Source organism: Lissotriton vulgaris, chromosome 5 (genome assembly GCF_964263255.1).
Source record: "Lissotriton vulgaris chromosome 5, aLisVul1.2, whole genome shotgun sequence".
Lineage (NCBI taxonomy): Eukaryota > Metazoa > Chordata > Amphibia > Caudata > Salamandridae > Lissotriton > Lissotriton vulgaris.
In genome coordinates, this window is record NC_141693.1 from 585668367 (window position 1) to 585693630 (window position 25264).

General features: G+C 44.4%; 1 long non-coding RNA gene across 3 annotated transcripts in view; it reads left to right on the plus strand.

Moving 5' to 3' along the window:
• The first annotated feature begins 499 nt into the window (after positions 1 to 499).
• The window catches only part of LOC147711294 (uncharacterized), a 53753-nt gene continuing 28988 nt past the window's right edge, over positions 500 to 25264 (plus strand). Inside the window, exons 1-5 of one of the 3 annotated variants that reach the window (XR_015295915.1) lie at positions 524 to 680; positions 782 to 859; positions 974 to 1067; positions 1518 to 1628; positions 2078 to 2261. This is a non-coding gene — a long non-coding RNA (uncharacterized LOC147711294). Of the gene's footprint in view, positions 681 to 781; positions 860 to 973; positions 1068 to 1517; positions 1629 to 2077; positions 2262 to 25264 lie in introns of those variants that run through there. The other 2 variants (XR_015295916.1, XR_015295914.1) reach the window with 2 other exon arrangements.

Sequence of the window (25264 nt, forward strand, 5' to 3'; positions counted from 1 at the left end):
TTTCAAAGGAACATATATGAGGAGAAATAATAATAGGGAAATAATAGACATTTTTAAAAGTCCTACACAGCCAATCAAGGTTAAAGGTAAAAGGGTCCACTTGTCTAGCAGGGCTTTATTTTATTTTGCCTAGCTATATAGTTCAGACTATTTAGTTTTTCTAGTTGATTAGAAACGTAGCTACCCAGATGTCTTATCGGCTCTACTTTTCGTGCCTGAGTTTTTAAATTGCAGGGTAAAAAATAGCAATTAATATTTAGTATTAAAATTTTAGTTTTGTGCTGGTTTATTTTATATCTAGTGTGGAAAGATTATAGCTAGATGCTGATATTAGTGTAGCTCGGTTCATTACTGTCCGGTCTAGAGCACAAATCAAATTGCTCGATACATTTCTAGCTCTAAGCTTATCCAATAGCGTCCCTTAGGGAGTTTCCTCCAATTCAGGCAGCCTATCACAGTGGGGACCACATGAGAATCCGTTCTGACGCCTAACTCATGAGACACACCTGTGGTTACAACCGGAGTAGTACCCGACCTCACAATAGGTCCGTGCACGTTTCCTGATTATATTTAAGACACAACAACATCTTGCTCGGTTCATATGGTTTGAATCCAAGTTTATCCCTGGCCTGCGGCTGCCCGGCGAGAGGGTTACACGATCGAAATATACCACTTTTCAGGTAACGCGTGCGCATTTAGTTCTCCCATAACAAAAATATTGCCAAACATCAATTGACACACGAGACACGTAATCTAATATAGTTGATGTCTTCTTTAATAGGAGATTATCTTCAGCACACCGTAGTCGATTACCGAATCCATTGGTCCTGACGCCACCGCTTATACATGACCGTATTTTGTAAGTAGCCATTGTTGCCATCTAACATTGCTTAGAGTCACATATAGGACTTTCCGTTTAGGAGCTAGAACTCATTGGAAAAACCTTTTGTCTCCTATATGTTATCGACTCCAGGACCTGCTCATATCGGCATGTAATCATAGAATATTATTGTTTTCAAGTACCCGATTTATCCCTACGTCTTCAATCCGGGAGACATTTCTATTCAGTAAGTGGCTTCATTATACTTACCCTATTTTGAGAAAGAACTGTAGGACTCTTTAACCGATAAGGCAACAAGTAATCAGCATCTAATGATATTATGCAGCAACTCCTCTTATACGCACATACTCATGAACCAGTATTAGTTGAAGTTTTGTCTTCAGAGAGTTACTAAAGATACCATGTTACTTCAGCATGATACAGACAGACAGGATGCCCTGCTACCAAAGACATTGTATATAGAAACAGTTAGATCGTACGTATAAAGTAGCCAATCGATGATAGTGTACTTGCACGCATTATCCTGCATATATACGCTATCTTAGATTCAGATGTGTTAGCAAATATTCATCAGCTTCTTGTATAAAAAGTGATTGAACCGCCTTTCTGTTCTATTTTCTTATCCTGAACATGGGTCCATTTATATGAGACTAATATGAGGTTCTGTTATCCCCAGCGTTGCAATCCAATACCGCGTGCTTTTAAATACCCGTAGATCCAGTTATAAGAGTATAGACACCTTTGAAGCTACAGTACATCATCATCGATACTCAGCATAACTTACATGGTACGAGCATCCACTACCTTGTAATATCAATACCCTAGATGTCTAAAGGTGACACGTCTACTTTGAATTCTTTATAGTTAGTTTGGGGCTAAACGTATATGTGAATATGTATAAACTTTATAAAGAACTATTTATTGTTATGATGGAAATAGGACATTCCAAATTTATGTATATAATTTGTATATAAGAATATATATTTCTAATGTATATATATATATATATATTTGTCAGAATCTCAATTGAGGTTGTTTTTGTGTTTTTCATTCACTGTGAGAAGGTAAATAATATTGTAAATATGTTTATGTGACTTGGCGACTTTTCACTGTTTAGATAATTTAGATTGCAGGAAGAGATATATCAATTTCTATGTTATTGAATACCTTTAGCTTTAATTATTTAATATGTAACCACCCGAAAATGTATCATTTATATATATATTATCTTTTTAGTGCAATAGACGGCTACCTGATGAAGGCGTGTATGCTGAAACGCGCGTAGTAGACATCTAGCGCACTGCCTGCCTCAACTTTACGTCTATCGTAATGGATTTATGTACATTTATGTTGGTTGATGACATCATTTCCATGTAGTTACTATCATGAAATCTATATGCACATTTGATTTTTTGATCTACCAAACAAATCATAAATAATACACAAAATAAGAAAATAAATTTGTTTTGATACTTAACTATGTGTGTACGTATCGCCTTTAACAGGATGGTTTATCTATGAGATTATAGTATTTTATCACATAGAGAGGTATTCTTATTAAATAGGCTATGGTTTATATCAGCATCTAGCTATAATCTTTAAACACTAGTTCTATTCCCTATGTTATAGCTAGCTGTTGCTATAGGGGTCCCTTGTTTCCTAAAGAGTTAAAAGGTTTACTTTATATCCCCATATTTGTTAAAATTTACTAAACTCTTCTAGCACATGTACCAAATTTTGTTTGTCTGGGCATAAATACAAAATTATGTCAAAATGTTTAATTTGGCCACCCCTTCAATTGGGGCTTTAATTTGGGGGGGTTCCATGGATTTTTATAGCCGAGGGCTCGATAAAAAAAGTAAACAATATAGGCGACATCGGACAACCTTGTTGGATGCTACGATTTATATTAACTACCCCTATTGAATCTCCATTTACTATAACCCGAGCTTGATCGCCTTGGTAAATAATTTTCATCATAGTTATAATTTGCTCCGGAATGCCAAATTTCCCCAAACCCCCAAAAATGTATCCCAATTAACCAAGTCAAACTCCTTTTCGGCGTTGACCATTGAAATGAGGGTAGCAATTGTATTACTGTATTCCAGGGTCTGAATTAAAAACGTAGTATTAGTGGACATAGTACTCCCCGCAACTAACCTAGTCTTGTCACAGTGGATAAGGACCTGAGCAGTGGGGGTAAAGCGGTTAGCCCCAAACTTTCGTTAGTATTTTAAAATCTGCATTGAGAAGACTCATCGGCCTGCATGAGTTATTATTCTTGTTATCTTTCCCCTTTTTTACAAAGATATCCAAAATAGATTCCTTGAAACTTGGGGGAACGCTGCCTCCCTGTTTGATGTTATTGAACAATTTCACCAAGAAAGGAGTCAAATCCTTGGAGAAGGTTTTATAAAATTTGATTGGGAGCCCATCAGCTCCACAGGCTTTTGCCCCGGCAATTGATTTTACTATGTCTATAATTTCTTGTTCGGATATGTCATGCTGAAGTTGTTCCACTAATGTTCATGTGAGAGTAGGAAGGTTTACGTCCTTAAAATACTTAGAGATTTGATCAACTCCTACCTCATATCTAGTGGTGTACAACTGTCAATAGTGCTCTAAAAAACATGGGATTTACCGTCTTTATCGAATATAGAGGCTCTAGTCTTGGGATCACTAATTTCAGAGATCAGGGCCGCTTCCTGTTTGTTTTTGGTGGTACCGGCTAGCATTTTTCCAACCATTTGGCTCTCCTCATACACTTGCTGTTGATATGTTCTGGAGCTGGCTATCTCTTCAATTATAAAAAAACTCCTTCAGCTCATACTTTGCCCTTTCTAGCTGAGCTCTAACATCCCCCAATCCCACAGAATGTGTGTCTCTGCTAGGAGTTGCATTTGCTACTGCCTGTTGGACTTTATTGATTTTGTCTCGCCTTAGTTTGTTCTGGGCGGCTGAAAACACTATCATCTGCCCTCGAAGGACTGCCTTGAACCCACCACAGACTGAAAAAATGTCTGCTGTGTTCTCATTTCTGTAAAAAAACTCTGACCTGGAGGACGGGCACAGTGAAAGGGAGAAAGGTGTCCGTGGCAGAATGCGGAAAGCAGAGCTGAAATCAAAACCGCTCTGAATTGCTGACGGATGGGTGGACTTTCGGAGACAGTGACGCCTGCAGAGACTATATGCTGACATCGCGAGCACTGAGGCAGAGGCTGAATAAGATATGCTTGAGCCAGGGAGCGGATAAATCTTGCAATCAGCATGCTGCAGAGGCTTGGTGAGTGCGGAGGCTGAAAGCCGAGAGATGCAGCGCTCATCTGTTAGCAGTGCAAAGTGAAACACAAGGTAGCTCTCACCCGGACATGTAAGCTGAGACACAAGTTTGAGCAGCAAACTCCTGCTGGCAGAAAGATCTCAGCTAGTAATTGAAAGTTGGGAGAGAGTCTTGCCCTGATTAAAAGACTACTAAAGTAGGTGGCTGTGGTGTGAAGCAGCAGTAGAGGAGGAGAGGAGCAGAGAAGTGGGGACAGCAGGGTGGTGGAAAAGACGTTGTGCCTGTCGTTTAGTAATCCAGCAAATCTGGGAGAAGTGATGAATCATCAGGCAGTGCAAAGATTGGAAGATTCTTAATTTAAAAAAAGGAAAAGGTGGGGAGACACTTGAGGCAGGTTAATGCGGTAGCCAAGGTGGATACAGCGAAAGGAATGAAGGATAAAAAGTGATTAGTACAAGCAAGAGTAGCTTTATTAGCAGCAAAAGCTACATGTGATCCAAACCGGTCCGAACTTAACTCTACCTCTGAGAGCACTACAGAAGAACAGCTTGAGGTACAACCTGAGGCAGTATCAGTCCAGCCCTTAACTCACAGGTGTGACCCCACCCATGCAACCACTGAATCCTATGAGGCCACGAAGGAACTGACTAATGAATCCATGCCAGGATGTAATAGGGCAGAATCAAAGATTTGTAAGGACTTTCCTTCGTACGCCAAAAAGAGCATGCCGACACAGAGCCCTATGGTCATAAGTAAAGCTTTACCAGCAACTCCAGAGGATGATACTACAACTAATCTCCTCGAGAGGCTAGGTATTTCTCCACCTCCAGAGGATTCTCCTCTAGCTGCAACACCTGCCGCCACAATCAATCTTGAGGAGGGAAATTCTCCACCTTTCCCTGCAGATTCACGTGCCACACTTGATCCACAGCCTTGTTCTGAGCTAGTATATACTATGTCTAAGATGGAGGACATCTCAAGACAACAGTTAGAGAGTTGGCAGAAGCTTCAGGAGATATCTAGTGCTTCAACAGAGAAGTGCTTGGAACTATCAAGAAAGGGGGATAATAATCCACACGAAAAGCTTGAGGTACCCTCCGCTGGGCGTAATCTACAACAGATAGAAATGAAAACGTTGTTCAACCTAATAATGGAGGAAATCAGGGAGATGAGAAAATCCAAGGCACCGAAACAGCTACTCTTCACCTTCGACTGTAAAAGATTGAAGAATCAATTTCAGGTATACCCGCAAGGCTTAAAGAAGCAGAATCTAGGATAGCCCATTTAGAGGACCAGATGAGCTCTACTGTCCAGAAAATCAGTGAAGGGACAGCAGATAAGATTGCCATGGAGATAAAACTGGACGAATTGGAAAACCACTCATGCCGTTCGAATTTACGAATCGTGAGAGTGTCTGAGGGGAGTGAAGGCACCAACACCCTTCGTTGGGTAAAAGTATTTATCAAACAAAAGGTTCTTCTGGACTTCTCTGGTGATCTAACATTAACCAGGGCTCACTGGGTTCCGGCTCATCCTATCCCAAATTCCAAGTACCCTCGTACTATTGTAGTTAACTTCTCTGACTATAGAATAAAAGAAAGGGTGTTGACAAAAACAATCCAGCAGAGAAAGATTGACATCGACGATGGTAATAAATGCCGGATTTTCTCAGATATGTCAGTAGGGGCAGCAGGAAGACGCAAAGAATTTGTTAAACTACTTTTTTTATTTAAAGCACAAGGGGCCCAGATATCTATTGCTCAACAGTCGCAGCTAAAGGTGCTTGTAAAGGGAAAGTTTCATCTGCTCTCGTGGGTGGAGGAAGCCCAGGAGCTTCTGAGAGAGACCACTGTGTCAAGCTAAACAAATGTTGAATATGTATTGTATTGACGGTGCCGAATTGAAATATTTTAATGTTTAAATTATGTTCTCCTTTCCACTGGATGTCACTCCCTTTGGGTTGGGGGGGTTAGACCACCAAGGGAGCAGGACCAGGGCACCCTCTTAAAGTAGGTAGTGAAACGTGGCTTGCGGGCCTGTGGGCATCACCACATGTCTGGGGCAGGATCTTGGTGTGAGGGTAGAGGGAGGTGGCGGGAGTGGGGAGAGGGGAGTATAGGTGTTGCAGTAAAATGAGCAGTAGCAGGGACTCTCTGGAAAAGATTGTTAGGAGTGTGGAATTTGTTGCATATTTTGTATACCTGATAGACACTGTAAAAAAAATGCTAAACAAGTGTTGTATTATCTAAATTAATGTTAACAGGATTCTAAATAAGCAAAAGTATGGTGCATTAATTAGGTGGTTAGAGTCTTTTTCACCCCAGGTACTATTTCTGCAGGAAATGCATCTAAAAACCAATTTCCCAAAGCTATTCCTCCCTAGATCGTATTCTCATGCCTTTTTTGCCTCAGCTGGGTTGACTAAAAGAGGAGTAGCTGTCTTTCTTGGGAATTTGGCCAAATTCAGAGAGAACCCCAAGGAAGGTGGATCTGGACTGAGGCCAAATTAAATGGTACAATATTACATTTTATTAATTAGTATGGTCCAATTGTAGATGACATCACAGCCCTACTTAAAATCAGTGAGATACGTAGGGGGGGCACCGGGAAAGATAATTTTGGGTGGGGGTTTTAATTTGATTCAGGATATCAAGAAAGACACCTCCAATAAAAATAAAGAGCTGAAACTGAAAACTAAAAATGTTCTACAGGTACTAGGACAGGAACATCTTTTGATAGACCCCTGGTGTAACTCCAATCCAACTAATCAGGAATTCACGCGCTACTCTAATCAATTTTATGTGGCTTCCTGTATTGATTATTTTCTTTTATCTCAAATCCTGGTTTACACAGGTTTCAAAATAGGGATAAATCCTTTTTCCGACCACTCGCTCATTAAACTCGAAGTTGAGATCGAGGAGTGCCGGAGGCAGCGATCCAGGTGGCAGATGGATCGCCTCCTCCTGCAGGACCCTCAATGGGTGACTCATACCAATCTTATACGTTTATTATTATTTGTTTGCCAAAACTAAAATCTCCCTAAAGTCTATTTAGGTAGGCACTGTTACATGGTGACCAGCCGAAATGCTAAAATAGAGACACCAGACTTTTTAATCTTAAAAAGATGTTTATACAGCTCGGCTTTTCTAGATCACAAATGCAACTTTTCTGCCCCTTTTAAAAACCTCAATTACAGATTTTCTGCTTTCTCAGTGACTTCTCATCAAGTAAGGACATATTTTATTGATATATTTTAGTATGATATGAAAATAGATTGAAATTGTTGTAAAGTACTTTGATTGTTTTTTATTTTTAAGTATAAGACACACATAAGGTTCAGATTTCCTGAAGGAGTCCTCATAAATTAAATTGCCCTGCAATTGATGTTGAAACGTGCTGGATGATTATGTACTGAGGAGAGTACTGGAAAAATCTTTCTTGAGGCTGGATTTATCTAATAGATCAGAGAAGGTTATAACTCCCTCATTGGTGATTAATCTCCTAATTTTCGAATACTAGTCCTGTGCCAGTCAGATAAGTAAGCCCTTCCAAAGATAGCAGGGAGGTTATCATTGTTGAGAATGGGGGAGTAGTGATTAAATCTGCCTATCCCAAAGCATCTACGGATGCTTCGAAAGACCTTAAACGAGTTAAGTAAAGTCTTAAATCTCACCCGTTTGAAGTAACCAAAGGTAGTCTCTCGTAACAGGCAACCCCAGTGCTGCTCCCCAACCAAAAGTTGGAAGGGGGAGGGCAGCTCTGCAGTATAAATAGCAGGATGTTCTTTTACCAGTTCAGAGCTGTACTGCTTAGCCACGGTCCAATAATACAGAGTGATGTTGGGAAAGGACCAGCCTCCTCAGTCTTTTGGCAAGCATAGCTGTCTGAGTGCCCTCCTGGGTTGAGAGTATGCCCAAATAAATTGTGTAAATATTTGCTGGAATTTCAAAAGGTTGGCTTTACTGAATTCTGAAGGTATTGTACGGAAGAAGTATAGAAGTTTGGGAAAATAAGTCATTTTTATTGCCTTACATCTGCCAATGAGGGTTAGGTGTAGATTATTTATTTGCTTCAGTGCTTTCATGGTGTGTGTAGCGAGCGGGACTAGGTTGTCGGAAACAATTTCGTCCAGGCTAGAAGAAATAGAGACTCCTAAATATTTGGCCTTAGGAACCACCCTATGGTCATCCCAAGAGATTTGACTGTTTGTTATTATCTGGATTTGTTTTTGTTTAGGGCATAGCCAGAAAATGTCCCAAATTTGTTTGCCTCTATTTCCAAGCCCGCTATGGCTTTTGAAGGATCAGGCGAGGTAATGGCCAGGTCGTCCGCGTAGGCCAAAATTTTGGTACTACAGCCTAGGAACCTAACCGGGGGGATGTGTGATTACTTTCGATCTGCTTAATAAAAGGGTCCAAATAAAGGGCAAACAGCAAAGGGGAGCAGGGACAGGGAGATTTCAAATTGCCCGGTTAATTGACCATTTACGGAAACACAGGCCGAAGGTTTCAAATAGAGGGCTTGTACAGCCTGTATAAGCTTTGGCCCAAAGCCCATCCTGTTCATCACAGCCCACAGGTATCTCCAGGAGAACGGGTCAAAGGCCTTTTCAGCGTCCAAGAGTGTTAGTGATTTCGGGTCCCCGGCCGCCTGTGCGGCGTCAAAAAGAGTAATGGCTCGCCTGACATGTTCTGTTGTGCCTTTTTTCGGGATAAACCTGTGTTGCTACTCTGATACTAGGGATTCCACCACTGAAGAGATTCTATTTGCCAACACTTTAGAAAAGACCTTAGAGTCACAATTGATGAGTGTTATGGGTCTATATGAGCTCATTTCCAGCGGTGAATTGTCTTTTTTGGGGAATATTGCTATTCTAGCATTGGAACAGGAAGGTGGAGGCAAAATCCCCTTAAAAATAGATGTAACTACCTCACTAAAAATCGTTTTGATTTGAGGGGCAAAGATCTTATAAAATTCTACAGAGATGCCATCCAAGCCAGCGGCTTTCCCTTCGGGGAGAGAGTTGAGAGATTCCAGTATCTCTTCCCAAGTAGGAGTTAGGTCTAATAGGTCACTATTGTCGGAGGTGAGTGTTTGGAGGTTGATCTCATTTAGGTAGCTGGAGATATCTCTTTCAATTGTATCAATTGGACCTTTGTTCTCCTCAGTGTATAATTTAGAATAAAAATCCTGGAAGCCCTTACGAATCAAATCGAAATCTTTTGTCTCTTCTCCTGATTGGAGTTTGATTGTGTTTATCTCGCTGCTAGAGACCTGTTGCTGGGTCCTGACAGCCAGCTGGTGCCCTATGCAGTCGCTACATTCGTAAATTTTCTGCCGTGTGCCAGCCCATTTTGCAGCAGTTTTTTCGGAGAAAATCTGACCAGGACTACCTCCTCTTGGACTGCCTCGATGTTTAACCCTGCTTGGATAGCTTGAACTAGTTTAGTTTCAGCTGTCTTAAGCTTCTCCTGAAGATTACTTATCAGAAGCTTCTCTTTTTTTGTTTTTACAAGCTGAAAATCCAAGTTTCGCGCCCCTGATGCCTGCTTTCAATGTGTCCCAGACGACCGTTAAGGGAGCTGACCCTATATTTATTTCTAAAAATTCTTGTATCCACCCCGGCATGTGTGTCTGATATGTCAAATCCTGTAGAAGGGCTTTCTCAAAACTCCAGGTGGAGGCCGCTCTAGGTTTACCCAGCCCCTTGATACTAAGGATGAGAGGGTTGTGGTCAGACCTAAAGCATGGGGCTAACTCAATGGAGCTATTGTTGATGAGTGAGGATGAAATAAAAAAAATAGTCTAGATTTGACAAGGGTATGGTGAGGAGCAGAAAAAAGTGTAGCAGGGATGAGAAGTGTTTAGGCTAGCCCAAGAGTCTCTTAGGCCATGTGTTGCAGCTAGGTTGGTCAGGGCCTGAAAAACCAGGGGCTTTCTACCCTTATACTTCCAGTTGTTATCGGTCGCCCAGTTACCGGGTAAGTGTAGGTTAAGGTCACCACAAAGAATTATAGGAGTGGGCCAGTGCACTAGTTCCCCTGACACTAGGTTAATAACTCCAGGATCGTCCGTATTACTACCATAAATTGAGCACAGTGTAAAGGGGGGACTATTAGGGAGAAGGCATTCGGTTATCACCCATCTGCCGAGAGAGTCAGATTTGACCCAAGGAGTATTGAGAGAGAGTCTTCTTTCAGCCCGGAGGCCCACCCCCCTGGTTTTAGAGCCCTGGGTGGTTGCCCCCAGGACTTTGAGCCCCAGGGAGTCAAGTAAGTGCTTCTGTGAGCCTTCACTGTGTGTTTCCTGCAGGCAATAGATGTCCCCCCTCAAAGATCGAAGCCCCTGCGCAACACTTTTTCTTTTGGAGTGATCATTAAGCCCACAGATATTTGCACAACTTAGTGTGCCTGAGTTAGCCATTTAAAAAAGAGAGAAACAGTAGTCCGTTGTCATGAAATGTAATTTCTGATTGTGTAAGCACAATGACTAAAAAGTGAATTGCTACAATTTTCTGTGCCCGTCTTTCCAATAAGAGTGCGTGCCCCCCTCCCCCCCCTTCTTTGAGGATTCAGGTGAGCCCTGAATGATGGCAATCTCCATGAGCCCCGGCCATCTGCCACGCCAGAATAAGAGAGAAAACCCATGCTAAATTCCTTCTCTAAGTGGCAGAAGCCCTCGTGTTTTTTTTACTGTGTGTAGAGCGACAGAGGAGAAATAAAGGGATAAAGATAAAGATGCAACCGTGTGTGTGAAAATAATAAAAGAAATAAAAACAATCTAAAGAAAACACGTGGCAGAGTCAGGCAGTGTCAATTAAAGTTTGGCTCTTCTTGCTCAGGATGATCATCTCTTACTTCTTTTGGACTTTAGCTCGTCCAGGTATTCCCCTGCTTTTATTTCGGAGATGAAAATTTTAGTTGTACCGTTGAGGATGACCTTAAGCCTGGCGGGATTCATGAGGTAAACGTCCGCTCCTTGTTGCTGAAAAGGTGAGATTCGTTGTCTTAGGCGCCACCTAAGTTCAACTGTCTAATTACAGAAATCTGTCTTGGCAAAAAAAGTTATTCTGTTGGCGCCTTTTTGGGAGTTGAAATGGGCCTTGTCATAGATCATCTCTCTAAGAAGGAAATTTCTGAAATAAACCAGAAATACCCTTGGATGTCCTCCAGCCAGATTACCACTATTGTGTTGTCGCTTTAGATGGAAAGGGAAGCGATGCGCCCTCTGTACCTCGTGGTCCCAATCCCAGCCTGACTCGTCTGGAAAGGAGTCTTGAAGCAGCTTAACGATGAAGCGTCTTGGATCATCCCCCTCCTTCCCTTCAGGTATACCAAGCAGGCATAGATTATTCCGGCTATGGCAATTTTCCTGATCCTCCAGCTTTGTCATCCGGTCGATCATGCAGGCTGTATTGGACTCCCCTATTGCTTGGTAGTCAGGCATTCTGTCTCCAGGTGTTCAGTTCGTGCCTCCACCATGGTGGCACGGTCACTGATATCAGAGCAAGTTTTGTTCAGGCGCCTTAGCCCACCCTGTAGTTTCTTAGCGGCATTTTTGGCTGCACGGTTGTCTGCCCAGACTTCTTCGTGGAACTCCTTGATGGGAGCTAGTATGGAAGCTAAGGAGGGTTCAGAGGAATTGGCCTGCAGGTTCTTTAAACTTCAACACTGGGTCGAGTTGTGGTCGTCCTCGTCAGGTGGGTACGACATTTGAGAGTCAGAGTAGTCCCACTTCAGCTGACTGCGGCGCTTGCTCTTACTGCTAGGCTTTTTAGGTCGCTGAACCGTGCCATTGTCCTTGTGTGAGACCGCTGTCCCCTTCACTGGCGCCCTCAGACACATCATTGGAGGACATAGGGGTGCTGTCTGAGATGGAGTAGAAGTGTTCCAATCCTGTCTCGGGTGTCCAGGGAATTTGTGAGCTGGAGGGCACCACCAAGTTTTGAATGACATTGTTAATCCCTTCCACCTGAGTCACTGATCGCCCGTGGGTTGGGAGCGAGAGGTGAAGTCTCAGGTCAGGAGTCCTTGCGACCATCGCCCAATGCATGAGGTAAAGTAGGCTCGCTGGGCGACTGAGCTGGCAGAGAGGCCTGAGAGAGAGTATCCTTATCCCAAGTGTGCACTGTAGGTTCAACAGAAACATTGTCTGTGGTTTCTTCTGGGCTGAAGGTAGGCCCTCCACTAAAGCTCTCTTCCGTGGCACTCCCCTCTTGCTGTGAGGCTGCTTTGGACCCCCCTGTTTACGAGAGTCCGATCAGAGATGCCTGGGCTTTAGAGTTGGGATTTAGAGTGGGATTGTGGTAAGTCTTCTTAGTACCCAAAAATATTTTTGCTGGAGGGGGATGAGCTAAATCTGGGTTTTTTAAGTCTCTAGGCACAATCCCTCCCCCGGCTTACTCAATGGTTTGCCCAACAGTTTTGGCAGAGAACTAACCTCAAGTCTGTGATTAGCAGCTCCTCCCGAAGTGGCAGCACCAACAGCCGCAATGGCTGAATATTTGGAATCCTTGGAGTAATTTGAAGTTACAGGTGTCTTTATTTTGGAGCCTCTTCGCGCCCCCCCTGGCACTCATGATGATCCTGCGCTGGTCATTGAGTGATGTCCGGCTGAAGTAAATTCCGCCTGCCATTGGGAAATCAGCGGGAGTAAGAGCGGCTGGGAAGATAATTGCTGCTGCAATGAAGAGCAGGGCGACTCGTGCCTGCGGGCCAGCAAAGGTTACGGTGAGTATCAGCAAAGCCTCACGAACTGAAGGACTGGGTTCTTTGGACCCAGCGGTGCCAGGGCACAACACCTGAAACCTTCGTGGGTAACCTGCTCCGGCGTACAAATCACAGAGACACGGGACACTTCCTTCGGCGTCAAAGAGTCAAGGTTTATTTACTGCAGGGAACACAGAAGTCACAAGAAGTACATCGAGTGTAGTTCGGGGAGACTGCTTCAAATTGTATTTGTGGATCGCTCCTTTTATACAGTTTCTACCCATAGGATAACATGATACACAATAGTTTACAACCTGGTTCCCACAAGTCGCTCTCAGAGGGGTCGCTTAGATCACTTTGAAACACACAAGATCCGGAACATAAGTGCGGAAACATTTGGCGGTTCCCAACTGTAAAAACCCATCTTCCCACCATTAGCAAATTCCAATCAGCAGTAAAGTAGATCGAAATAGGAACGAAGACAGGTGCAGAGGAAGACGGAGACAGTGGGGAGATCGGAAAGGGTGTAAAAGGGGAGTGTCGAGAAGCACGAGATACAGGCATCAAAGGGACGTGCCTAATGAGATGCACAACTGAGACAATAAGCCCGTGCGGCAAGATGAGCCTCGAGCGGCGCCATCTGCCTTACAGTAGCATCCCCCTCGTCATAAAGACACTTTCAAAGAACATGTGTCTTCCGCAAATATCTTGGGAGTCCCAGGGTCGCGAAGCGGACAGCGTCCGTTCGCTGGCTACTTGAGGGCAAGAGACAAAATGGATGCCGTATCTAAGATGGAACCCGTGGGTACAGATGACAAACCCACATAACAAACGAATGGTTTAAGTTAGCACAGCGAAACTGCGCACACTTGCTAAACTCGTCATTTGCGGTTCATAGATACTAGACTCGACCATATTCGTGTGAGTCGAAAACACCACTTACAATTGTCACGGAACCTCAGACGCTCCTTTTGCCCTCATGTAGGCAAGCACTAGTCGGAATACTCGATATTCATCAGACCATCAAGATGTCGTTGTAGCATAGCTCTGTCCAACCGAGTCCCCTTGGTAACAGATGGTTGTCTCATACACGTTGTAGCACAGAGGCCACATAAGGCAGGACCACACTGCACACAAAGGCAACACGTGAACAGGAACACTACCACAACCCCGATGATCGTCAGAATCTTCCAACCCCAAGTCGATACCAGGCCCCAAAACCAACCAAGTAGCGTCCAATCCCCTACATCCACGTGTATGGATTCGGAGATCTTGTGCAACTTCGAGATGGCTTGATAGACAGTAGGAGCATTATCTGGAATGAAAATGCAACAGCTCGAATGGATCACTTTACATACCCCACCGCGATCTGCTAAGACAACATCTAAAACCATACGGTTTTGTAATGTCATAAGTCTCTCCGCCTGAAGTTCTGTGGTGATATTACCAAGGGCACTGGCAGTAATGTTAGCTGTCGATTCTACCACTCGAGTCAAATGTCTCAGGTTCCTACTATTAACCATAGGTCCCCAAAACGGGAGGAAACCCTTGAAAAAGTCTCCTGCCTCTTGACCGGCAGTATCCTCTTCACTAATTACGCCTCGTACAACTCTAGTCTTGTGGTAATCGGCATCTACAGTGAACGTCGGAGGCAACAGATTTGCAACAAAACATGAGCCCATGAAGTCTGCGGGCAACCATGTGTATGCACGATCATGACAGATGAAGTACGTACCCTTGGCAGCCAGAAGCACAGGGATCGGGGACATTGACAGAACGTAACTTTCAGTGCAAGCACTTACTCCAAGTGAGGCTTGCGAGCCACGACCCACAAGACAAAGATTACCAGTGTGGGGTACGACCCATATTGGAGACGAGCTTTTAAGCTGCTTTTCATTAGTGAACGTACTATATTCCCCTCTATCCGGTGCCCTATAGGCTTGTACCTCTGCCTTAGGGATGAGATAAGCATCATAGATCTCATCTTCCAAATCCTGTATTATCATCGATACCACCCACTGCCATGAGGTAGGACCCGGTTTGGGGGAACGTTCTGGAGAGGGGTGGAAACCTAGTGCGCTTCGAAGCATTGTTTGGTATGCTCGAGCTGACCCTTGGGAACTATACGGTAACACCAGATATGGAATTCCCTTACCCGTAGTATGTGGCATCAACCCACACACCCAACAATTAGTAGTGTTAACCACTAACTGATGCTGATGGAGGAGCTGGATAAAGGAATTGTTGCGGAATTCTACACGTCTAGCCTGTTCGTGTTCCGGTAACATATGAAAGGAATGAGGAGAAGCAGTAGAAGTAATGTTAGGGTAAGGAGTAGGAGTAGGGGTAGGAAGTAGACAATAAGACATAGTGTAATACACCCCACCCGCCAAAAATGCGGAAGCAGTTAAAAACAGTACAAACAATTGGAATGCAAAACATTTCGTACGACTAAGTTTCTGCAGCTTGACTCTATATGCCTGCGTTCCTTCCAAATCATTCAGCTTCAAAAATGCCATTTCCCTACGACCGTCCGCAACGTTTCTTGACGCACTTCGTTCTGCGCAGCAATAGTCAATTCCCAGGAGTTCCTAGGAACCGACGGCCTTTAACCTAGCGTCAAGACCTACTGTCCAGAAGGAAGTACGCGCGCGGCCCTACGGCCCTCAATACACAATATGTATTTATTTAGCACAATAATTCAGCTGTGGAAGGAAAAAGATACAAGAAAAAAATCTTAATATATATACAAAACAATTTTCAGTGATACGAATTGTTCACAGTTGATCAGGGGAAACGAAGATATTGCAGTTATCAGTTTCAGCAAAGCAAGAAAAAATTTATTTGTCCTTAGTATGAGAACGCAAAGAATATCGATGTTTCCCGGGACGTGTCTGCTCGTCAAACAAAGGATCCGTTGAGGAGACAGCGTCCTGTTGATCAGTTTGTTGATTTGGTCTTGAGTCTTTTGCTGACAATGTTCCAACAGTGGCTTTCGGCTGCGCTGAGTGTTCACCAACAAGTTGTGCGTCACTAAAAGGTACAAACGCCGGCAATGTCGCTGCTTCTGTTGACGCAATGCCTTTCCTCACCCACGGGTCTGCCGGCAAAGGAATAGGGACTCGCTTACAATGGGTAGCATGTACCCAGTTCTTCCGCCCCTCGAGACGAACGGCAGTCCTCGTGGCCAAAAGCACCTGGTGAGGTCCAACAAAGCGGGGGTCCAAATTCTTCTTGCGCGAAAAATTTCGGGTGACAACCCAATCACCAGGCTGGAGCTGGTGGCCTGGACCCTCCGTCTGCGTCGGCAAGGCGTCGTAAACCTGTTGATGAATTAACCTCAGTTTAGCAGTCAAGTCATGTAAGTAGTCAATCAACATCGGATACTCAAGATCAACGAATATACCTGGCCTAGGAACCCCCCACACATTCGCAGGACGGCCGAACACTATTTCATAGGGACTAAGCCCTATTCGGGAGTGTACAGTCGCCCTAGTTGACAGTAATGCTAGAGGCAAAGCGTCAGGCCACGAAAGTCCAGTCGTAGCCTGAATCTTCGCTAATTTTAATTTAAGGGTACCATTGTAACCTTCAACCAATCCAGCTGACTGGGGATGATTGGCGCTGTGGAATTTTTGATTAATTCCAAGGCCCTTACACACACTCTTCATCACACTTCCAACAAACTCACTTCCGTTATCTGACCACACGACTCTAGGCATTCCATACCGAGGAAAGTATTCCTTCAGTAGGATTTTCGCAGTAGACAAAGCAGTATTATCTTTGAGGGGATAGGCCTCGATCCATCGGGAGAATGCGCAAACCACAACCAAAACGTATTTCAGGTTATTGCATCGCTCCATATGGATGAAGTCCAATTGAATCACCTCAAAGGGATACGAAGGAGGAGCAAAACTGCCAGGGGGAGTTGGGGTTCCTTTGCCAGGATTGTACATTATACACACCATACAATTCTTCACCAAACGTTCAGCACACTTAGTAATTCCATCATTCTTCCACACATCAGCCAACAACTTGCAAATACCTTTCGCGCTAATATGTGCTAACCCATGTGCCATTTGCACAACGGCCAGTACATACGCATCAGGCAACATCCATCTTTTCTGATCTGACAAATCAATCCAGCAACCATTCACATCCAACCTTCCCGTACTTTCTTTCCACTTCATCTTTTCAGTGTCGGTGGCCTCATTCTGAATTGCTTTCACACTCTCTATAGTATTCTCACACATACTTGATTCTGTAGGCCACCTAACCGAATTCGTCACATACATTCGAGTGCTAAGGTTCCGGGCAGTCTCCTTAGCAATCTCATCTGCAAACGCATTACCACGACCAACATCATCCGTCACTTTACGATGCGCACTACATTTAACAATTGCAACTTGAGCAGGCAAAGTCAATGCATCCAAAAGATCGTTCACAAGCTGGCCATGCTGTATTTTCGTGCCATGTGACGTCAAGAAACCACGTTCTCGCCACAATCGTCCGAAACTATGCGCTACACCGAAAGCATACTGACTATCGGTGTACACATTCACACGTTTACCTTTTGCTAATACACATGCTCTAGTAAGAGCGATCAGCTCTGCAGCTTGGGCAGAATTCTGATTCAATCTCGCAGTCTCAACAACAGTATTCAACGTCACAACAGCATAAGCAGTAGTCACATCACCATTCGGCAATTTAAAACATGACCCATCCACATACAGGATGCCATCCGGGTCTTCCAATGGGGTGTTTTTAAGGTCCACACGACCTTTTGTTTCCTCCTCTGTCCGCAAGTAACAGTCATGTTCTGTTACTGCATCTGACTCTGCACTAATTGGTAACAAAGTTGCCGGATTTAGGACATTACAACGTTTTATCTGAATGTGGCTTGCCAAGAGCGTCAATTCGTACCCAGATAACCTCGCACTCGTCAAGTGCTGAGTTTTCGTTCGATTCAAAAGAGTATCGACTGCATGCGGAACCATCACCGTAAGCATATTATCCATGACCAATCCTGCTGATTGTCGGATGGAGACCGCAGCTGCCGCAGTTGCTCTCAAACAACTCGGCAATGCTCTAGCTACTGGGTCTAAGGTCGAGGAAAAATATGCACATGGACGTTGCTTACCACCAAAAGGTTGCGTTAAGACACTCAACGCACAACCTTCCCTCTCGTGAACATATAACGTGAACGGCTTGCTGTAATCAGGGGTACCTAACACAGGGGCCGAACACAATGAATCACGTAATTCAGAGAAACTTTTCTGACATTCTTCCGTCCATGGTAAAGGAGTCGAAACATCCTTGCACGTAAGAGCCACCAATGGTTTCGCTAGCAATGAAAAATTAGGAATCCACTGCCTGCAGTACGATGTGATACCTAGAAAGGCACGCACATCTCTTTGGGTTTGTGGCACAGCCATGCGCGCAATCGCTGCAATTCTCTCTGGGGTCAATCTCCTTCCCTCCTTTGACAATAAGTGACCTAGATAGGTTACTTCTTGACAACAATATTGGAGTTTAGAAGGTGACACCTTGTGATTTAACTCACAGAGATGTTGCAGCAACGACACTGTAGCAATTTTGCAAATGTCCTGAGTATCAGCAGCCACCAATAAGTCGTCGACGTATTGGATTAAAGCCGCACCAACCGGCAACCTAAACGCATCTAGTTGACCCTTCAAAGCTTGACTGTAAATCGATGGACTTTCACAGTAGCCCTGAGGAGCGCGTTTGAACCGGAAGCTACGTCCACCAAGAGAGAAACCGAAAAGGTCCCTGCTCTCTTCGGCAATCGGGATGCTGAAAAACGCATTTTTCAAATCAACCACCGAAAACCATGAAGCCGTAGCTGGAATCAGAGTCAGTAGCGCCGTAATGTCAGGCACAACAGGGAATTGAGGAACCACAATTTTATTCACCTCCCGTAAATCGATAACAAAACGATAAACAGGCGGTTTGGTAGGATCAGTACGTTTAAGAATGGGCAGTACAGGACTATTGCACACGTTTCCCCGAGTTTCTTCAATGACATCTTTCTCGATCAAATCATAAATGATCGCTAACAAAGCTCGTTCACCATCCAGGGAGATACGATATTGGGGAATACGTGGCAATCGCACATTCGATTTCAACTGAACAACATAAGGGGAGATATCAAGTAGGCCCACGTCATTTGGACCCGTCGCCCACAAAGGTGCAGGAAGAGAACTCAATTCCGGTGGAAGCTTATCGAGGGACAAGTACATGGGAGAGTCTACCCTCTCTCCTAACGTAAGCTTTACACCCGCAGGAGAACAATACAAAGTTGCATACAAACGTTTAAGCAAATCCAGACCCAAAAGATTTTCACCACAACCAGTGGTTAAAATCAACGGAGCTTCGAGCTCACGAGGCCCAATTTGAAGGGGCAAAGGGCGCGAAACTGGATTGCTAACGGGGGCGCCAGAGAATCCAACGGATACATTTGTTAAGCCAGACAAAGGTGCGCCAGGGAGTTTCGAATGCATGATAGAACTTTTCGCTGCACCAGTGTCCAACAGAAAAGGCTCAACGACGCCCGATGTAGCAACTGCGACGTAAGGCCCTCTCTGATCAACCGGAACTGATACCACTCCCTCTCCTTGTCTTTGGCTGTCCTAGTAATTACTATCGTCAGTTCCCTGATCGACGTAATAATCGTCTACATTGTACTGCGCAGATCGTCCTTGCGATGATCCACGTTGGTCAAAACAATTATTAGAATTTGACGAGTTATCAGAACAGTCGTTCTGAGCACCACGACCTCTACCACGTGATGCGTGCTGTGCACCACCACGACCTCCTCTAGACGAATTACCACCACTACGGTCATTTAAAGCAGGACAATTGAATTTAATGTGTCCCTCCTGTCTACAATAAGCACATTGGTTGTACCCCAACGAAGATCTCTGAAAAGATGAATCATTATGCGGCTGCGATCGATTCGATTGCGACTGTGATCTATTCTGATGAGAAGCATTCTGATTAGAACGCGGCGGATATGCTTGTTGTAACAACACTTTAGTTTTCAGCTCTTTCGTCTTTTTATCGGCACGGTCATTTTCCTCTTTTTCTCTATTTTCGTAATATTGTGCCGTAGCCAATATCTGAGCTGAGGTAGAAACGGCCCACGCACTTTCTGAATTCTTCAATTTATTGCACAAGTCGGGCAATAAGTTCGATACGAATTTATCCACAAACAGCCTTTGTCCACCCTCAGTACCCATATCCTGCCCACTATGATCGACGAATGTTTCCTCGAACCTCGTAAAGAAGTCTGAAACACTCTCATCTTTCTTCTGCTTGCAGGCTGACAACTTGTCCCAATTTACCCTCATAGCTGGCATAAGCGTTTTCATTAACGTAATGATTCGCTGGGGAAGAAGTTCAATCAACTGATCGGGTTTAGTAGCAGCCACTTGTCCAGCGTCTGCCGCTGTAATGGCAGCCCAATCACCACCTAATTCATTCGCGTGATCTTGGTGACGAATCTTGGCCCATACCGGTTGCGGTACGACATTGCCAAACAACATGTCGATATCGGCCAGATTCATTATCGTAGCGTCTACGAGCTGCGATAATTCTTTGTAATACCCCGCAGGATTTTTGCGAGGATCAGGCAAAGTTTGTTTCACCTGAAGCACTTCCGATCGTTTCCAAGGGAGGTGTATCCACACTCTCTGGAAATGTGCTGGTATTGGAGCATTAGCATTAGTATTATCAGCGGGTACCCAAACTGGCGGAACTTCTCGCATAGGATATTGGCCAAACCCATCTCGTTGTTCAATGTCCTCAACGAACAATGCATGAGGAATAGGAGCGGGACGAAGAGATAGCAACCGCTCAATAGCACGTCGGACATTAGTGTCGACTATCAGTCCAGTTGCGAACTGAAGCCGAAGATTAGACAGGGCGGTCAGCACCTCGTCAGGCGCATTGGCCGCTATCTGATCATGTAAGAACTTGCACATTTCATCAAACACATATCTCTGAGTAGGTATGTTGAATTGATCAAACGTTTCGAGGACAACACGAGGTGGATTTCTAACAGGGTTTATCATCCAACCCATCGCCATATTGTATAGCGCAACACGTTCTCTATTACCAGGAAGCTGGCTACGTCTCTGTGGACCATCAGAACCTGCAGACCCAAAAACAGGTCCGAGCGACTGAAAGAAGTTTGTCGCAATGGGAGAATCACGATTACGAGTAGAGGGAGAAGAATAAGACACAGGACTAACAAGAGAAGGAGTAGAGACGTTAGCAGCAACAGGGGTTAACAACACAGGAGCAGTAGCGTGAGCAGTAGCGGGAACAGGAGTATGTGGAAGCGGAGGAGCAGTAGGAATAGAAAGAGGCAAAGGAGCAGGAACAGTCGGAAGAGCAAGTGCAGGTTGAGGAACTGGTGGAACAGGTACGGCAGGGACCACAGGAGCTGCGGTACCCTGTACGTACGGAGGTGGCGACTTCATAAGATAGGACATTAAAGAATCCTCAACTGCCTCTTCCTTCTTATCCGACTCCGTAGACAAAACAGGGTAGCATTTGTCTATGGACATACGCTGCAATCTCTCAAACACTTCCTTATCCTTATCCTCCTTATCACGCTGAAACTGCTCAGCTTTCTTCACTATAGTAGCAACAGTATCTCGCTGACTACGTTTATTTTGTCTGATCCCTTTCTGTCGGGCTTCTTTGCGCCAGAACCGAAAGGCATCAAACATGGCCGGCCTTGATTTACGTTCGAACAACTTTATTTCCAAATTATCTAAGATCGACGCTTCGAAGCTACCATGAGGTGGCCAACGAAGATCGCCGTCTTTCTTTGTATATTTGATCCAGTAATCGTTAAAAGCAATCGGGCCTAGCCCATGTTTGCTATATAGGTCATATGTAGGAGTTCCAACCGGAGGTATCGGACACGAGTCCTCCAGCAGGGAATCCGCACCACAAGGTCTAAAGCAACTGAACAAAGTACTGCGACCAGGCATCTTGCACACTAGCCGAGTTTCACAAACTTCAAGGGTTACGGGATTTACCAAGTCCCAGCAAGAACAAAACCCTCGGTCTTTGGCGGCTGCAGTCGTCAAACAAATACAACAACAACAAAGTACGCTAGCAAAGTGTCACCGACAAAAACACTCACACAGCGTGTACAACAAAGACACCCGCTAAAGTGTCTACAACAAAAACACTCGCTAAAGTGTTTACAACAAAGACACTCGCTAAAGTGTCTACAACAAAGACACTCGCTAAAGTGTCTACAACCAAGAACTCTGGGAGCGACCCACAAATACTTAACTCAAAGATCAATGGCGTCCTCAGGAAGGCCCGTCAATCGTCTCGCTATACCAAGGTCTACGCCAGGCGCCAAAACAGGTCTACAGTCAGGGCAGCAGTCCGTCGCAGCCGTTAGGAGGCGGGAATCTTCGCGGGAAAAGTCTTCGGGCCACTTATTTCGACAACAGGATCGATGAAGCGGGGTGCACCTTCCCTCGGAGATTTCACACGAAGTTCCTCACGATCGTCAGGCTTGGACCGGTACCACTGATGCAGCCCCACGTTGGGCGCCAACTGAAGGACTGGGTTCTTTGGACCCAGCGGTGCCAGGGCACAACACCTGAAACCTTCGTGGGTAACCTGCTCCGGCGTACAAATCACAGAGACACGGGACACTTCCTTCGGCGTCAAAGAGTCAAGGTTTATTTACTGCAGGGAACACAGAAGTCACAAGAAGTACATCGAGTGTAGTTCGGGGAGACTGCTTCAAATTGTATTTGTGGATCGCTCCTTTTATACAGTTTCTACCCATAGGATAACATGATACACAATAGTTTACAACCTGGTTCCCACAAGTCGCTCTCAGAGGGGTCGCTTAGATCACTTTGAAACACACAAGATCCGGAACATAAGTGCGGAAACATTTGGCGGTTCCCAACTGTAAAAACCCATCTTCCCACCATTAGCAAATTCCAATCAGCAGTAAAGTAGATCGAAATAGGAACGAAGACAGGTGCAGAGGAAGACGGAGACAGTGGGGAGATCGGAAAGGGTGTAAAAGGGGAGTGTCGAGAAGCACGAGATACAGGCATCAAAGGGACGTGCCTAATGAGATGCACAACTGAGACAATAAGCCCGTGCGGCAAGATGAGCCTCGAGCGGCGCCATCTGCCTTACAGTAGCATCCCCCTCGTCATAAAGACACTTTCAAAGAACATGTGTCTTCCGCAAATATCTTGGGAGTCCCAGGGTCGCGAAGCGGACAGCGTCCGTTCGCTGGCTACTTGAGGGCAAGAGACAAAATGGATGCCGTATCTAAGATGGAACCCGTGGGTACAGATGACAAACCCACATAACAAACGAATGGTTTAAGTTAGCACAGCGAAACTGCGCACACTTGCTAAACTCGTCATTTGCGGTTCATAGATACTAGACTCGACCATATTCGTGTGAGTCGAAAACACCACTTACAATTGTCACGGAACCTCAGAACAAAGCGGGCGATTTCCACTCTGCCGGGTATTGATTGTAAGGCAGCCCCCACCCGGGAGGAGGGTTTCGAGGGTCCGATCGGTTTCTGATCCCGCCGAGTGAAGCCGACCAGAGTCAGCCTCTGCATCATTCTGTCATCTGCAGGAGCTGCGCAGGGCAGCTGGCCGAGCGTAACGCCTCCGGGGTGAGCAGCCAAGCAACGAGGACTCACGCAGATCCCATCTTTCTCCCGAGTTCTAAAACCCTTGCTCCCGAGTTCTAAAACATCTATTATTTACTGTGTATCCTAAGTGCAATTAAAAAAGATATCCGTATATAGTATCTATATTATCTAAGGATAATAACTAAGGCTATCTCATTGTACCTACTTTTCTGTACTAAAAGTAGCGGACAAAGAAATTGCCTTCTCTGGGGGGTATGCAGTTTGCAAAATAAAGTAAAGTGTTTGGTGCTTTGCTGTTTAAGGGCATCACAGGGGCAGGGAGGAAGTAAGGAAAACAATGTGCCTTTTGTTGGAAATGCTGCCAGAAATTGTATTGTTTTGAGATGAAACCTGGTCAGGAAAAATGCTGTCTCTCATTTAGATTTAACTGCAAATAAAGTGCAGGCTATGCTTGCAGTTGACAATATAACTCCAACCTCCCAGAAAAATTTTCTTCAAAATGAACATCTTGGAATGTTGGGAAAAAAGTTCTTTAATTCTATCAGGAGAAACATTTCTAAGGGTATCTAGGTTGGAGATATACTCTGGAGTGCCCAGCCTTCTGAAGCTACATTTTACAAATCTAAGCCAAGGTATCTCTAGGGAGTTATCTAAATTCATGCAGTCTCTCAGTACTACTCTGCAAAAATGGGCTTTCTGATTTTCCCAAATTCTTACCCATAACAACAAAGGTTGTAATTGTATATGTTCTCCTAGAAAACTTAACCCAGCTTCCTCATGACAAAAAGATACAGAGATACTTTGAGGCACTGCCAGCAGTCTCTTTATACATTTGTTTTCTATTAATTGCAACAGATTACAATAAATATATCCTTAGACACCTTCATCAAAAGAGACAATAGACAAAGATTCACATTTAAAAATCTAGAGAAATTCTTTGATTGGCTTGTGTCCTAATCTTTTAGAAAATCTAAAAACGACATCAATAGACCATTGATATTGCATTGCTCTAACATTCAATAATAACTTCCGCATCAAGACATGCCTAGACATATAAAATGGGGTTTGATCCTAATTTCTTCCCCTCCCAGCAAAAATGTCCTCGTCTTGGATTTTTTGGGGACTCACTTCATTATGAATAATTTGGTGTGATTCATTTTAAGTTCTACATAATTCATAAACTAATTAAAGGCAATTAGCAAGGTTTGAAGGCTACTTGCTGTTCTCGTTATGAGAACAGCATCGTCTGCATAAAGCAGCACAGGGATTTGACTTGAATAGGCCCCTGAGATGTCTTTCCCTGCCTTACATGGATGCTCCCGAGCCCATTAATATAAAGTAAAAAAGAGAAAATTTGAAAACCACACATCAGTGTCTAACTCCAAAAACTGGAGGGAAATTCTTCTGTTAGGTCACCATTCCTACTATAACGGGCTCTTACTGATGTTTGCTCATGAAGCTTAGTGAGCAACGTAATGAGCGCTCCTTCAATCCCTAGCTGTGCCATAAGTGCCCATCAATTTGAAAGGTCCACCATACCAAAGGAACATTTTAAATCCGTAAAGTCTAGATTGTTTCAGCCCTTTTGTGCCTTTGTATTTTTTTGAACTATTAAAGAGAGATTGAGGGACCGTTCTTCTGTTCCTAGACCTGGGCGAGACCCAAATTGAAAATCTGTCTACACTTGGGTCTCTGATGCCCAGAGTTCTAGTTTAACCAGATTAACCCTGCACAGTATTTTTACCGTA